Source organism: Limulus polyphemus, unplaced genomic scaffold, assembly GCF_000517525.1.
Source record: "Limulus polyphemus unplaced genomic scaffold, Limulus_polyphemus-2.1.2 Scaffold879, whole genome shotgun sequence".
In the NCBI taxonomy this organism is placed as follows: Eukaryota; Metazoa; Arthropoda; class Merostomata; order Xiphosura; family Limulidae; genus Limulus; species Limulus polyphemus.
The window spans coordinates 103,069-118,142 of record NW_013666489.1 but is presented as its reverse complement, the minus strand read 5'-3'; the positions used below and the strand labels follow the sequence as shown (position 1 = coordinate 118,142).

The 15,074-nt window shown below is 35.9% G+C and overlaps 1 protein-coding gene across 1 annotated transcript in view; it reads left to right on the top strand.

Annotated features, from left to right (window-relative positions):
- The first annotated feature begins 2,139 nt into the window (after positions 1 to 2,139).
- The window catches only part of LOC106461005 (epidermal growth factor receptor kinase substrate 8-like), a 42,257-nt gene continuing 29,322 nt past the window's right edge, over positions 2,140 to 15,074 (top strand). Inside the window, exon 1 of the mRNA XM_022387812.1 lies at positions 2,140 to 2,360. The gene's annotated coding sequence lies outside the window, so the exon portion shown is untranslated. The remainder of the gene's footprint in view (positions 2,361 to 15,074) is intronic.

The following is a 15,074-nucleotide window of genomic DNA, read 5'->3' as shown; positions in this document are numbered from 1 at the left end:
AGATATGGTTAAAATTACTACTTCATCGATCCTGATGGAGGTTGTTTACCGAAAAATTGACCAGAAAATTATTATTTTTTATATTTTTAGATATTATCATGCTGTGCGAACATTTTGTTGTTGTTTTTGCAACCTTTTTTTTGAGGTGGGTGGGAGTGCAACGTGTTCTTTCGGCACGGTGGGACCTAGTTTAAAAGAGATTCTACCAATAACTCTTCAAACAATTAACTCAAGTAAGTGATTTAATATAAAATAGGTTTCTCAACTGGTTTCATCTTGAAATGTAAGGGACTGTCCTGAGAAATAAAACGGTCTATTGTTATCAACTATTGGGTTATTCTTGAACTAGAACTTTAGATTTTGGAGCTGGGAAGCTAGGTTCGAACTAATGCAATACCATAAAATATTTTTCGCTTTTTAAGATGTCGATACGTTAAAAGTTTGGTTTGTTTTGACTTTCGCGCAAAGCTACACGAGGGCTATCTGCGCTAGCCGTTCATAATTTAACAGTGAAGGACTAGAGGAAAGGCAGCTAGTCATCATCACTCACCGCCAACTCTTGGGCTACTCTTTTTCCAACGAATAGTGGGATTGACTGTCACATTGTAACGCCCCCACGGCTGAATGGGTGAGCGTGTTTTGTGGGACGGGGATTAGAACCCGCGACCCTCAGATTGCGAGTCGAGCGCCCTAACCACCTGGCCAATGTTATAAGAGTGACAGTCAATCGCTCAACTTGGATGGACGGTGGTAGGGTGTTTTTCACTTGCTATCTTCTCTTTGGTCAGTAGTTCAAAATTAGGGATGGCGGCAGATAGGCTTAATAGTTTTGTCATAAGTACAAAATAGAAACACTCTAGTTGCTTTGTTTGTCTCGGCTCGCTAAATCAGAGTAGACTGGTAGTGAACATTACGTATGAAACGCCAAACCGAAATGTTTTAAAATGTTAAATCAAAAGTAGTTTTATTGTAAAATATAAAATAGACTTATATGTAACACTGCAAATTAATCTCTATAACAAAAGTTTAATAATTAAGAATTAAAGTGAGTGAAAACAGATACATTAAAAATTCTAACCAATGCTGTTAATATTTGCTTGATGGATTTCGCGCAAAGCTACTCAAGATGTCTAGATGTCTCTAATTCAGAAGCGATTAATTACAGAGAAGACAGCTAGTCAACAACACCCACCATCATCTATTTGGCTGTTACTCTTTGTCTGACTGAATAGTCTGAGCACCCTGACCAATAGGCTACGCCTACTTCACGAGTTGACTGCTGTAAAAGGGGTGCTGACCAACTTTATTGAAAAGGGGAAAACTAAGTCATCCCTGAAATTACCGACTTAGTTTTATCTCGTTCATTACTAGTGGGATCCACATTTTGCAAAATGCATTATAAATAACTAACACTCTAGTTGCTTTGTTTGTCTCGGCTCGCTAAATAAGAGTAGACTGGTAGTGAACATTACGTATGAAACACCAAACCGAAATGTTTTAAAATGTTAAATCAAAAGTAGTTTTATTGTAAAATATAAAATAGACTTATACATAACAAAAACTAAAAAGCATCATAATTCACGTTAAAAGTGACCATAAGATTTGATATCATCCAGATATTCAGTGACTAAGGGATTAGCGTTTAAATATTTGGAAGATTTTGTTTTAATTTCAAATACGTGCATTAAAGTTTAAAATGGACTTGGATATTTAAGAGTAGCCTCCGTATGAAACTAATAATAATAAAAAAAAGGCACGGTACAATTATCTAAATTTTGCTCAAGGGCAGCGAAACGATGATATTTACTCAGGATTTATCAGCTCTTCGAGATAACGTTGCTCAGCTTTGCTGGAATTAGTTTGCGTATTCAGATTTTATGCGTGACAAGATGGTATGAATGTAAATCAGGTAGATTACTGCCACACAGAACTATAGTGCCCTCTATAGGGGTATGCGTCTCTTCATTGTCTTTCTAAGCACGCACCTGTGACTGGAACAGGTTTCTGTTGTTGTCATTCCCAGCATTCCATAGGGCGAGGGAAGAGGGCTTGATAAAACGTGGGCGATTGGAAGACGTTTGGTTAACGTTGGTAGTCGTGTACGGGCAGTTTCAACTTGGACGTGGCTCTCTAGAACCTGAGGAACCTAGTAAAGAAGTGTAAATGGTGATGTTGTGTTCTCCTTAAATCTCTTTGAAAATCAAGATCCATTTTTATAAAGTTTTCTACACGGGGTATTTTATTTTATCATTGTTAAATTATCTGGAGATTAGTCGTTTAAGAACAACGCATTCTCATGTCTTACCTTTCTGGTGACGTCAAAACCGGAAATGCGTGAAGACAGGCCCGAGGAAGCTCAAGTAAGTCATCTGGAAATTTAAATGATGTAGTTGTGTATGGCTGTCTTGGTATTTAAATGTTAGTTGTATATTATAATCCCCTTGAATGTACGTGGTTTGGTTCTGGATAGTTCACTCACACAGGTAGAGAAAAATAAAATTATTCTATATACTTATTCAATATTGATTATGATTCTTCTTTAAAATACGTTTGACATACAGGAAGATCAAGATACACTAAACGTGTTTTGTTTATTATATATTCTTGTTTTAAGAACTGTTGCTGAAGTTATGCAAGCAGTCAGGTAACTATACAGACTGTGAGGACTAAAGTAGACAGTGGGTAATTTGATTACGTTCGTGATTTAGGACTGTGTAGTTTCCGATAAAATAAACTGTTAAAGGTTCCGACAGGATTTAAATAGGCGTTTAGATCAAAGCGTAAACATGGTTCAATAAGATTCGCTAACGTAGCTAATCAGGAAAAATATACTTTGTTGTAGTTAGGTTGAGTGATAACCTTTCATTATTTTTTCCGATAAGCAAAAAAAAAAAAAGGTCGGAATATAAAAGTAATTTGTTTATTGCGGTATTGTACTAAGGTTTAATTAGTTTTATGTTGGTTTCCATGAAGCATAATAGGCTCAGTCTTGTTAACATGAGGGGGTCAGTTCCCCAGTTCCAGAATTCCGATATGTTTTGTTAATGTCTGTTTTAAGTCAGGTTCTTGAATTTTTATGTTCACTTTTCAAATAATCTTGCTTTTAATTCGAAATAATTGAATTAGATGTGTGCTTTGGAGGCGAAAATATAAAAACTCAGAATCAATTAAAATTAATGGCATTCTCATCTTAGTTTAAACAATCATTTTAAGATACGCGGAGGATTTTCAGTCCCGAGGTAAAAAAACAAAACCAACGTTAAACTAATGAAAATCGAACGAATGGGAATGTAGCCTGTATTCCTGTCTCAGATTAACTTCTGTAGTACTTCGAGGTTTAAGTTACGGTGAAAATTATAAGTCGACTTCAATAACAGTTTTTGTTACACGTGTAACTTCAATTCTTGGTGAATGCTAACAGTTTCGGAAGTGACGGTTAAATTGGAAGCTTGAGTACTGGCCATGTCAATCGGTCTTTCTAAGCATGTCGGAATGTGCATCCGAGGTTCGATGTTCACGTCCCGTTACCGCACTTCGCACTTTGGGGCGGTGGGGGCATTATAAGGGTGGCAGTCAAATCCTACTGTTCACTCTGATAAGACTAACCCAAGAGTTGTCAGTAGCTGGTGTTGACTAACTGCCTTCGATCTAATCTATCACTTCAACATTAGGGACGGCTAAAGCAGATATCAACAATATATATTTTGAATATCTATGAATATATGAATTTATATAGTTTAGCAGTTAATCTAGTGGTGCAGTAGGACATCATTTACTAGAAGAAAACAAAATAGAAGGTAAAGTTTAACAACTTTCCCACTCGATTCACGAAAACGTGCGTCAAAGTTCAGAGGAGAATTTATGTATTTTTTGCATCTAAAGTGGATGTGCCGTGAGATGTCGTCACGGTGCCCAGGTGGAAATATGAGTCGTTAAAAAATGCCTTACGAGCAAATACTAGTGGGTTGATCCTATAACTCAGTTGGTAGAGCTGCGCAAAAGGTCTCCGGTTCGAATCTGACTCAAGAAATTATTGAAATTGTCCTTTATCCCGGCCAATCAATACCTTATAGACATTAAAAGTAGAGCTAACCTTAACAGCTAGCTAGTGTCCTGACCTGGTCATTCATCTGGGTCAGGCATGACACTAAGAGAACATTAATCTATGTCAGACGTTACCCCAAAATGGGTTATATATGGAGGGAGAGGGTTATTGGCGCATGTATAAAACAGGAAAATACAGTTGATAATTTCGATTTGATTTTTTTAATGAAACTTGATCAGGAAATGTTACAGTACATTATTTCAGTATGGTCGTTAAAAATGAAACCTCACCAAGAAATGCTCATTATTTCAACACGACCGTTATAATGGTTCCTCACGTGACATGCCAATGAGTGATTCATTCGTGTGATTTTGTAGATCACCAATTAGATTTATCTTTTGCATATTATAATTAATATATATATTTAAAGAGTTTTTTGACAAGTATTGAAAGTTTTAAACTCGAAATCTTTGTTTTTTGTTTCACAAATCCTACGTTTTCGTTACGTTATTCTGATGTGTGTTTTTTTTTTGTTCCCTGTCCCGATAGTTTGGCGGTTAGCTTGAGGGCTTACAAAACTAGAATTCAGGGCTCGATCCCCGCAACAAACACTGTGAAGAAAGCCCATTGTGCAGCTATTCGCTAAAACAAAACAAGCTGTCGGTGTTTTACTAACAACAGTTGTGGTTAGGAAGCATATTTGTAAACAAAACGAAAACTTATTAACTACAAAAGAGTGTTCGATGAAAGCTATAGAACGACTGTAACTGAGAAGTTTAAAATAAAAATAAAGGACTTTGCGAGGTAGGAAACTACTATCTTTACACATACCTGACAATAAAAAAGTTTGTATTTTTAAGTTGAAATCATTTTTACTGAGACTGTTCTTGCTCAAACCAAATCAAGTGCTCTTTGAGTGATACTCAAAACTTTTAGGGTTTAATAATTAATATTGTCGTCTTTCATTTTCAGCATTGTTAATCTTTGTTTGATGCCATACAATTTTTAGATGTTAATAATGAGTGTTGTCGTCTTTCATTTTCAGCATTGTTAATCTTTATTTGATGGCATACAGTTTTTAGATGTTAAAAATGAGTGTTGTCGTCTTTCATTTTCAGCATTGTTAATCTTTGTCTGATGTTGCACAGTTTTAGGTGTTTATAATGAGTATTGTCCGTCTTTCATTTTCAGCATTGTTAATCTTTGTTTGATGTTACAAACTCGGGGAACAGCGAAGTTAAAATCAAAGGACACAGCTTCACTCAACATCCTTTGCATTAGTTAATTTTTAATCATCCGTTTGAATTTGGCATCAGAGGATAACAAGGGTTATGGTGCAATCTGAAACACTTATAACCGCTCTTTCTTTTTAAATGATTTAAGTAGTGCGTTAGTACATGGACTGACTTTCCTATCGACTCCTGTCGTTTTTTCTTTGTTTCGAGATGACTTTTCGGGGTCCATGACCTGATGAAGGACTCACCATGGACTTCAAAATATCATTTCGAAACAAGAAAATGGCAGAAGCAGCTAGTCCATAGAAAGCCCAGTCCGTGTACCTGTTCCATTTATTCTTCTCTTTCTGTCTCCGACTCTTTTTCTTTCGATAACATGTGATTTTAATTTGGTGGTTTGTGTTTTGTCCTTATCTAAGAGTTTCATGTCCTCTTCATCGATACAAGTACATCAATGGAGTTGAAACGAGCTGATATAGCTGACCTTTAAAGGTCCAGTCCACTGTAATACAGTACACGTACGTCAACTGGGGATTTGTAAATATGGGATGTGTTACAGTGACAGCGTTTAATTACAAGATAATTAAAAAAACTGTTAATTTAAAAAGGCGAATAGGGATCGTCAAAAAGTACAGAATCAAGTTGAATGAAAATGAAAAGATTATTTTTTCAAGCCTACAACTCTGGATTCAAAAAAAAGTAAACAAAGTAGGCTGGAAATAGTGTATGGATTATTTTCTCAAGCTACAAATCCCTATTTTGACTCCATGTCCAATTTTAGTCCAAAATATAATCTTTGCATTTTGATACAACTTGTTTCTGTACTTTTTTGACAATCCCTATTTTCCTTTTTAAATTAAAAATTTGTAATTATCTTGTTTCTAAAGTATTTTTATGCCCATTTATGGAGAATAAATTTTAAGCTACATACGCGCATATGCATTCAGTTGAATGTTACATGTTTTTCAACAGTTTACTGCTGTATTGCTTTTTTCCACCCAATCATTATTTACTGAGCCAGGCGATTTTGTGTTCGAAGTTTCGTGTAAACACTCGTTTAACAAGCGTTGAGTACAAAGGAAGCCACTCACAACAACTTCAGAGCTATTATATATTTATAGCCACGTAAATCAACTATCAATGAAAAGTAATAAACTTTTTAAACAGGTCATGGACATTCACAGCGTTCCACATAGTATATCCGTCTAGGTTTTGGTGCAAAATACCAAGCCGATTTTGGTGGAGGCTTATGAAACAAAAATATGAACGATAATAATACTAAAATACGCACTCATAATTTGAGCGAAGTACGAAAATCAGTAGAATATAGCACCACTAACAAGAGTAAAGAAATCTACTATGGTAATCGTCTACTGCTAGAAAACTCAATGAAATAGTCGTACGTAGAGACAAAGTAACACAACAAACTCAAGAAACAGTAAAGAACAGCGAACTCGAGAAATGGTGAATCCACAACGTGGTAGTTTCCAATTAATGCGTTATGAGTTACATAAATTATTTTCCAATTAATGCACATTAGTAAAACACCGGATTTTTTTAATGGCGGAAAGTGAAGGAGTTAGAGAAATTATTCATGGCGAAAAAACGAAGATGCTTGAATTAATTTTAAATCTAACTTATGATATACTCAATACTACATTCAATACTATTGTCCAGGTTTTAGTAGAATTTTCGTAGCCGTTTTTTCTGTAGTGGTTTGTAAAACTATAATCAATAATAATAATAAGGCTGGAGACACTGTTATGAATATATACATTGTTTACTCTAATAAAACAAAGCGTTTCTGACTAGTATAAAACGGAGTATTTCTGACTAGTATAAAATGGCTTCTATATTTCTGCGATGTTTGAATGGCTTCGAAGAGCTTATATTGTTAGCGAAGAAGAACTTAGAAAAGTTTAAACAGTGGAAATCTCGACGTTTAAGAATCAACTTAAAAATAGCCCTATAACCTTCGCAGAAGTTTGTTTAGTAGATGTGCATAAGTTTTGGCGCAATATACATAGCCGTTTTTTTGCTATAGGCTTGAATGGCATCAAAGAGAAATTGGCCAGTAGCAATGAAAAAACCGATAAAATACCTCCTTCTCTTTCAAGAATCAACATAAAAATAGTCCTATGACGAAGGAATTTTTTTAGCAGGTTTGCACAAATTTGAATAAAATATTCACAGCCGTTTTTTTCTGTTGACTTGAGAAGCAAGAATAATATGAAAAACAAATGGATGAATTTCGAATTTTGTCTAACAATCGGAAAATCATCTTTTTGTTGCTATGATTAATATTTCAGCAGCCTTAACCACTGAGACAAATGGTCTTGAGTGTTATTTCAAGAAACAAGTCTGCTTTTTAAGATGGTTTTTGCCAGTATGGTCTATTGGATCTATTCCTAGGCGATCCCTATTACGATCCACTATCGTGGTTCATGATGTAAACCTAAGTTTGTTTGTTTGTTTTTAGCACTAAATCGATTGGGAGTCGAGCGCCCTAACTACCTGGCCATGCCGGGCCGTCGACATATATACAGATCTTTAAAATTACTAATTTTACGTAGTGAATCATAAAATATGATAATGTTCTGAAACAATATCATTTTGTATCACACCAGGGTTCGTATTTGTTATTCTACAACGTGTTGCTTTATTATTATTATCCTTTTTCCGTGTGGAAGCCATAACGATTATTTTGCAGCCATTTTCTCTTTTGTTGAATGAAGCAGGCCGATAGGGGGCATGTTTTAGAGTATATTTACTCATCGTTATTGTTGTTGTTTGAAATTAAGCAAAAAGCTGCACAATGAGCTATCTGTGATCTGCCCAACACGGGTATCGAAACCCGGTTTCTAGCATTCTAAGACTGCAGACATACCGTTGTGCCACTGGGGGGGGGGGGAGGCTCATTCATCGCAACGGGAAGTTAAATTTATTTTTACTGAACGAAAGCTTGAATAGATGTAAAATGAGTTAATAAAAGCAATGCAGTCGAAAACAAGTTTTACATGCTACTTATGTATAATTAATGGTTGACTTCAGTTTAGAAGTGAAACATTGCTAAGATTTTCCCAGAAGGAGATAAAGAGGTTAGAAAAACAAAATATTTCTGTTAAAACGTTCAGCTTCATCAGATGCCCTACATTTCAACCAAACTTTGTAAACAAGTGATTTGTGAGTAAATGAAAAATGTGTATATCTGGTTTCCGTGCATTCAAAGATCGATTTTTCTTTCTTCAAAAAAAGTCTTCTGTAATACTTATCACTTATCGTGATGTCATGCATGACTAGTACTGCCCCTTATGGCTAATTATAGCAACATGGCTTTGTTCACGGCATGTGCTTTTTATTTTGTAGTCACATATACGTGTGTGAAGAAACATATGAAAACCAAAACTTGGCAGATATCTGAAACATAATTGATATTGTTACGACTAACCCGAAGAGTTCCACTACCAATATCGTTAGATCATAATTATCTGTTACATTTGGAAAGACATGGTCTAGTGGTTAACATATTGGGCTATGGGTCTGAACGTCAAAGGTTCGATTCTCGATATACCCCCTAGAATCTATTTGCACTTTCAGCATGACGTCATATAACTGTGTCAATCAATCTCGCTATTCGGTTGAGGGGAACTACGTAAGAACTACTGACTGGTTGTTTTTCCTCGATAAAAAATAAAAAAGTCTTCATTTTCAAAATCTAAAATATTATGTATATTGCGAGCTGTAAGTTTATTTTGTAGCAATAGTAAACTAAAAAAAAAAGATTTCCTAATAGGTTACATACTAGATAAAAATAATCTTAATCGGAGAAAAATATCAAATCAAACGTAAAATAATATAAAAGTCGATATTACGATTATAATTTATGCATATCTCTGTGTATTTTCTTATAGCAAAGCCACATCGGGCTATCTGTTGTGTCCACCGAGGGGAATCGAACCACCGATTCTAGCGATGTAAATTCGCAAATGTACCGCTGTCCCACCAGGGGGACTTGTGCATATCTTAATATGATGAAATGACGTAGTAGACACGGACGGTGAAATAAATTTTAATTGGAGGGGGTACCTTGTTTGCTCTGTTAACTGTACCATTGAATTCCTAATCCCCATTCAAACTGGCACTTCACTAAAGGGTCAAATGTTGGGGCAATTTTAAAATTGTAAAATCAAAGTTAAATAGCTGTGTGGTCTGGTGATTAGGGTACTCGTCTGAGGTTCCTGGGTTCGAATTGCATCAATCTCACTATTCGTTAGTAAAGAGTAGTCCAAGAGTTGGCGCTGGGTGGGGTTCACTAGTTGCCTTCCCTCTAGTTTATCATTTCAAAATTAGGGACCGATAGCGCAGATAGCCCTCTAATATTTTTTTGCGAAAATTAAACAAACAAACAAATAGATGTGTACATGGAGTTTTTATTGTTTTTATTGGGATTAATTCAGTTTCTTATAACTAGATTTTCGAAGCTCGAATTACCAAATTGTTTTTACATTCTTCACTACTATTGAGATTCACACGTTGAGTAATTGGATATTTTTTGCCTATTATAAAACTATGTATTAGTCAGTAACTGATCAAAAACTAAATGGGTAAAATCATTAGTTTTTACGTAAATATACAGGAAGTCCCTGCAGTAATTAGTTTTATTTGACCGTATGTTATTAGGAATCTCCTAACTGAAAAAGTTTTGGACCCACGCGCAGTTTTGGGTATTAATAGTCCAGATAAATGTGTCTGAAAAGGGGTCCAGGCGAACACCGTTGGTTATCTTAAAATTAACTGTCTACGTTTGTGGGTAAATAGTTTTTATCCTGGTTTCATTTTTTATCCTATACTTATTCTCTAAATTAGAATAACGGCACATGCGTAAGAATTTCTATAATAAGAGTCTTTATTATAGAGTCAAAATTTGTTCAGAAATATTTGAGAATTGATGTTAGTCCATGATAAAAAATACTGTTATTTGAAGGACAGAATCAGAAGTTATTCGTAAACGGATTGAAACCAGTTGTCTAATCACCAGTCCATCGGGTAGGTTGTCAATTTCAAAATCATCCCATTGGCTAAGTTGTCAATCTCAAAATAAGCATCCCGGGTAGGTTGTAATTTTAAGCATCAGCCCATCGGACAGATTCTCAATTTCAACATCAACCCTCCAGGCAGATTGTTAATTCTAACTGTTACTATGTGATGAAATTTGGGAAGTTATATTCGAGTGTCCAGGGGTAAGATTATTTTCCACCACTTAACATGTACATGGAACACGACAGTTTTGTGATCTAGGGAAGGAGCGATTAAACATTGTCACGTCATTTGATGGTTACTAAGACCGTTCAATATTTTCAGAGAATCTTAGTGGATGAGGCTTGATTCGGGCATTTTGAAATTTCAAGTATGGCGCTAAAGAGCTAGAATAATGTAACAACGTGCGGATTATTTTTAACTTTAAAGCTGGTTCCCATTTCTTTATATCTACATTTGATACCTTTCGTCTCTACTTTACTCGTAAAATATCTCGGCCCATCGCCATCTAAAACTATAAAAATAATAAGAGTTCAATAGAGCGAGATCTTCTTGATACTGAGTAAGATGAGTCAGAGTATTAATCTTGATAGTTAGCTATTCGTAGGCGGGACAATAAGGTGTAATTGTATCTTCAACTGGCAGACAGTCTGTCAGTCAGTCAGTAATGCCTGATTTTTTCGGTGTTACAGAGAATTGTATTCATGATCTTGGTCGGTAGTTCACTCACTTAACTGTTTGACATCCATGCGCCATCTGCCGTTTAAAAATATTAAATGCAAGTTTTATTAGATAAACTAGAATCGTACAGAGTCTACGTTTGTTTAAAACCGATCGTGGCACAATGTTTCAATATCTATATTCTGAAAACTGAGACAAAATAGGATTCGAACCGCTGGTAAACGTGCAAGTTCATTTAATCAGTTGAGCTATCAAGAATTAAGACTAAGCAAAATTCCAGCTCTTGCTAACCATCCAAGTCCAACAAATATTTAACTTTTCAGAAACTGAGGCCTGACAAGATTTGAATCCCTGCTAATTGTTCGGAAACTCCAATCATTTACATTTTCAGGATATTAATTCTACAGTCCCAAGTCTTCATTTAAATGTCATTGCTAAGATATAGTACTATCTCTTTACCTATTATAACTCTCTTAACTTCTGGAGTATTACACTTTACCTATTATAACTCTCTTAACTCCTGGAGTATTACACTTTACCTATTATAACTCTCTTAACTCCTGGAGTATTACCCTTTACCAACTGTAACTTTCTTAACTCCTGGAGTATTACCCTTTACCAACTGTAACTCTCTTAACTCCTGGAGTATTATCCTTTACTAATTGTAAATCTCTTAACTCCTGGATTATCACCCTTTACCATTTATAACTATTAACTCCTGAAGTATTACTACTTACCAGCTATATCTCTTAACTCCCGAAGTATTACCCTTTACCATTGTCTCTATAACGTAATTGTGGATTACAAAGTTCCAGATTATCTCTGTCATTATACATGGAATATACATATATATATATATATATATATATAATCGAGAACAAATAAATTAAATGGAATAAATTATAATCCGTTCTTAAAAAACATATTTGAAACTTATCCATAAGTTTCAAATAGTTTGGTAGTGCTGTCTACTTATCTTAAAAACTATAACAATCCCGAAACTATGACGACATATAAAAGTAACAAAACTGAGAAAAAGGTGTAAATTTCGCGATTTCGAAGAGATCTGTGCACTGTGAAACTTTCAACTTTGTCGACACTAAGGCGAGGCCTCTTATCGTGTTTTGTGGTGATTAGTAAAAATTCCTACAGTGAGAACCGTCGTTGTGGACATAAAGTGTGGAAAATAATGTTTGCCTGCGATAAAAAATACTTTTATTTGAAAGACAGAGAGAGGATAGTTTAATATTTACTTCCGGTTAGAGCAAGCGACCTACTTATAGCAAAACTAAAAATTAAACTGTTAATGATTATAGCTAATTAAATATACTGTTCTTACGTTCCTACTTAGAAAGATCAGAATGCATTGTTTCATTAGTTCGAGCTCCCTAGTGGCACAGCGGTATATCTGCGGACTTAAAACGCCAGAAACCGGGTTTCGAAACCCATGGTAGGCAGAGCACAGATAGCCCATTGCGTAGGTTGCGCTACTACAAAAAAAAAAAAAACTTCATTAGTTCAGTACCATCTCTGCTAACAATATTTTCGGCAGTAAATCCATTAATATCTTATAAGATTTGGTTAGCTTAAGAAATGTAGTTTAGCCCCAAATCCATATACCAAGCTAACACTGCAAATTAATCTCTATAACAAAAGTTTTATAATTAAGAATTAAAGTGAGTGAAAACAGATACATTAAAAATTCTAACCAATGCTGTTAATATTTGCTTGATGGATTTCGCGCAAAGCTACTCAAGATGTCTAGATGTCTCTAATTCGGAAGCGATTAATTACAGAGAAGACAGCTAGTCAACAACACCCACCATCATCTATTTGGCTGTTACTCTTTGTCTGACTGAATAGTCTGAGCATCCTGACCAATAGGCTACGCCTACTTCACGAGTTGACCGCTGTAAAAGAGGTGCTGACCAACTTTATTGAAAAGGGGAAAAACTAAGTCACCCCTGAAATTACCGACTTAGTTTTATCTCGTTCATTACTAGTGGGATCCACATTTTGCAAAATGCATTGTAAATAACTAACCAGCAAAATTGGGTGAAGTTCCTCATTTTCAAATACGTAGGGGACTCCAGCAGTAAGTAGTGGAAGTAATTGCAATATTGACTGTTTATTTACTTAATCTTTTTATATATCTCAATGTGTGATATTAGGGACCAGAAGTACATGTTTTTAAAAAGGCCGTAGGGTTTATCGGTATACATCTGGGAAGGATGGGGAGGGGGTATAATTGGTAGGAGTGTTAATATTCACTTATAGCTTGTTTCTGTAAACACGCATGTCCTTAACACATTTGTTTTCATTTGCAGTGGGCCCGGCAAGGCCAGGTGGTTAGGGAGCTCGACTCGCAATCTGCGGGTCGCGGGTTCGAATCCCCGTTCCACCAAACGTGTTCGCCCTTTCCACTGTGGGGCGTTATAATGTGACGGTCAATCCCACTATTCGTTGGTAAAAGAGTAGCCCAAGAGTTGGCGGTGGATGGTGATGACTAGCTGCCTTCCCTCTAGTCTTACACTGCTAAACTAGGGACGGCTAGCGCAGATAGACCTCGTGTAGCTTTGTGCGAAATTCAAAAACACACAAACAAACAAACATTTGCAGTGTAGTATAGAATAGAACATAAACTAAAAAATAATACAATTTTTATCATTATACAAAAGGAAGTATTACTGATCACAAATTTATTATGTGAAAAAATAAGTGTTTGTGCGTTTTGTACTTGATTGGAATCTAAAAGAATGCCTAAAACGAGACAACATAGGGGGCGCTTAATTACTATGTTGATCTCCTCATTGAACGACGTTACAGAGGATGATGGGCTTAATTAATTTGTTGATTCCTGCTACAAAATTGGCTGCAGAGGATGATGGGCTTAATAAATATGTTAATTCCTGTTACAAATGAGATTAGTGGAGTTTAATTACTTTACTATATTTTTCGAGCGAAAAAAGAAAGTTTACACAGAACACTTAAAACTCGAAATCGAGAAATTTTGAATAAACATGGATCTTTCAGGTCATTTTTATGTCATTTTAACCTGACTCAACGCCCTGTAGATAGGACGAAGTAGGAAGTGTGTGGAAGTTTTTTATTCGTATTATTATTTTATAGAACTTCAAACAAAACTACACAAGAATTATCTGCGCAGATTGTTTTTAATTTCGAACTGACGGACTATGGTAAGGTTGCTAAGCAACAGTATTCGCCCCCAACTCTCTGGCTACTCTTGCCTGATCAGATAATTTGATTTAACTGTCACACTTTAGAACATCCACGTCCTCAAAGTACGGAGAACGTTTCTGAGGCAACGGAACTCGAACCCTGAACTCTTAGATTCTCGGGAACTCTGACCTTTAGACCACGCCCGGCCCACCTTTGGAGTAAATAGTTGTGTTCATACAGTTAGCGTAATGTCTTCTAATGAGTCTATTGAGTTGTTTTTGGGCGTGTGCCCATATATGAACAAATGTCAACAACTGTTTTACGAAATGTCTAGATAACATTAACAGGAGTTGCATTTTACGATAATTGTTTTTGAATTTCGCGCAAAGCTACACGAGGGCTATCTGCGCTAGCCGTCCCTAATTTCGCAGTGTAAGACTAGAGGGAAGACAGCTGGTCATCACCACCCACCGCCAACTCTTGGGTTACTCTTTTACCAACGAATAGTGGGATTGACCGTCACATTATAACGCCCCCACCGCTAAAAGGGGGTGAGCATGTTTGGTGTGACAGGGATTCGAACCCGCGACCCTCAGATTGCGAGTCGAGTGCCTTAACCACCTGGCCCATTTTACGATAAAGAGCTACAATTATGAATAATTGCATCTTAGTCGCAAAGTCGACCACGTATCGCAGACGACCAGAAGTCTGTGTCCTGTTTTATAACTACGACTCTGAAATCTGCTTACAGTAAGTATTAGCTAAGAAGTTTCAAAGCGTCATACTGTGATTGCGAATCACCAAAAATAAGTCCACGCAGAGGTGTCTGTATTGTAACGTTGGATGAGATATTCTCCCCAATTTAAAGCATCTCGATAAGATCAGAAGAAAAATTC